Source organism: Ranitomeya variabilis, chromosome 2 (assembly GCF_051348905.1).
Source record: "Ranitomeya variabilis isolate aRanVar5 chromosome 2, aRanVar5.hap1, whole genome shotgun sequence".
In the NCBI taxonomy this organism is placed as follows: domain Eukaryota; kingdom Metazoa; phylum Chordata; class Amphibia; order Anura; family Dendrobatidae; genus Ranitomeya; species Ranitomeya variabilis.
The window spans coordinates 132,197,023-132,199,406 of NC_135233.1; the positions used below are offsets into that span (position 1 = coordinate 132,197,023).

A 2,384-nucleotide genomic window follows, 5' to 3' on the forward strand; every position below is an offset into this window, starting at 1 on the left:
GCACCCAAACAGTGTTTTTTCCTCACATATGGGATATCAGCGTATTCAGGAGAAATTGCACAACAAATTTTATGGTTAATTTTCTCTTTTTACACTTGTGAAAATAAAAAAAATTGGTTCTGAATTAAAATGTTTGTGAAAAAAGTTAAATGTTTTTTCTTTCCACTTTGCTTCAGTTCCTGTGAAGTACATGAAGGGTTAATAAACTTATTAAATGTGGTTTTGAGCACCTTGAGGGGTGCAGTTTTTAAAATGTTGTCACTTTTGGGTATTTTATGTCAGGTAGACCCCTCAAAGTGACTTCAAATGTGATGTGGTCTCTAAAAAAAATGGTTTTGGAAATTTGTATTGTAAAAATGAGAAATTGCTGGTCAAATTTAACCCTTATAACTTCCTAACAAAAAAAGGTTAAAAACTTATGCTCATGTAAAGTAGACATGTGGGAAATAATGTTTTTTAAGTATTTTGTGTGACATATCTTTCTGATTTAAAAGCATACAAATTCAAAGTTTAAAAATTGTTACATTTTCAACATTTTTGCCAAATTTCCATTTTTTTCATAAGCAAATGAAAGTAATATCTAAGAAATTTTACCGCTAACATGAAGTACAATATGTCACGTAAAACAATCTGAGAATCAGAGGGATCCATTAAAGCATTCCAGAGTTATAACCACTGTAAGGGTTGTTTGATTCTGTCACATACTCTGACAGGGTTGGCCCTTTTTCGGACCACCCCCATCCCCGGCAGTCAGTATGGTGTTGGTCCCATACCTTCTGTCTGGTCTGACCCTCTGTTACCATGTCTGCTACAAGGTCTTTTGCCTTAGTCACTCAGCACTGAGATAACAGAGGAGTCACTACTTCTAACTCTTCCATCAGGCCACCTTCGGTTATCTCTCTGTTGGCAATTTTGCTTATTGTCTTTGTTACCCAGAGAGCAGTCATTCCATTTATCTTTAGGTTGGGTACTTCCAACCTTTCAAGAACCCCTTCATCTCTCCATTCCTTGGGTTGAAAGTGGCTTCCATCTTCTTTGCATTTGCTGCAGCTGTTTATTAATTTGCAGTCTCTCAAGTCTTAGCTGCTCTACCTCTCTAAGGTACACCACCCAATATTCAAGGAGCATTCAAATATTCTTAAAGCTTTCCATTGATCCGACAATGATGAATGGAACATCCCATCTTCACCAGCTACCTGGGCTTCGTCATCAGCCGGAATCCTCACTCTTGCCACACCAGATTTATTCACGATTTCCTGCATCACTTTTCCAAGTCTCCCACTGATTTTCCACACCAGACTTCTGGGCACTTGAACAATGTCTTCCACAAACTCCAGCCGATTTTGAGATTTCCTTGTATGCTCCAGACATCGAGTGGCTTCCTTATTCCTCAACAGTATCATCTGTTTAGTGCAGAGGTAGTGTAAGTGCATGTCACTCAGGATAGCCACCCGCTTCACTGTGACTTCCTTAGTCGACAGTATGACCAACTGCTGAGTCTCTGGTGCCCAGTTCACACTACACGCCTGCACTGCTTTTCTAAATGCCTCATGCACGGCCTCACTGACACACGCTTCTTGTGCATCTTTGGGTACTTCTATCACGCACTGGAAGAGTGAAGTCTCACTTTCTTGGATATAGTGTTTGATCTCCTCTTCCTGAGAGTCAGAGCGGTTTTCCAAGACGTTTACCTCCCTTGTGAGGTCATCTGCGTGGCACTTCCCCTGCTGGATTTCTTCCTCCCTAGAAGCCGCTTCTTTGATCAGTCTCTCTAGCTCACTCCCATTCATTGCAATCAGATCAGAAGGGCATGACAGTTCATTCTGTAGAGCAGAGAGCTCATTTTTCTGGCCTTCCATGTACTTCTGGAGGCTGGGCCTTAGCTTTCTGCTTAGCCTCCTGCTGTATCTTGAGCTCTCGGAGAACTTTATCTTGCTCTTCTGCCCGGCAGCGATACTCATCCTCCTTCTGGTGAAGCTCCTGCTTATGCTTCTCATTGACCTCCCCCTGAATATGGAAAGGGAAGGGTGGGGGGTAGCACCCAGGGATATGCGTTTAACATAGAGTTATGATGCAATTATTGAGTAAAAGGATGATTGAGTCCTAAAGTGGATCCAGAGTTTCCAAATTTCTTGAAATTTGATAGTACTGTGATTTACTCTTGCCGCTAATTCTTCTTTGTGGAAGATTTGGTCAATTTTAGAATAGAGTTGTTGAGTAGTGGGAAGAGTTGAAAAATTTAAGTTAATAGGGATCAAGGATTTCCCAGCTGCAAGGATATATTGTGTTAGTTTAGTAGCATCTTTATTATTCTGCCATAGTGGCAGGACCACCAAATATGAATATAACTGTTAGGGGTCAAGTTCCCACCTCTCCACAGGGGG

General features: G+C 41.1%; 1 pseudogene; it reads right to left on the reverse strand.

Moving 5' to 3' along the window:
* Positions 1–993: 993 nt before the first annotated feature.
* On the reverse strand, positions 994–1,961 carry LOC143803678 (RNA-binding protein FXR1 pseudogene; annotated as a pseudogene).
* Positions 1,962–2,384: the final 423 nt, after the last annotated feature.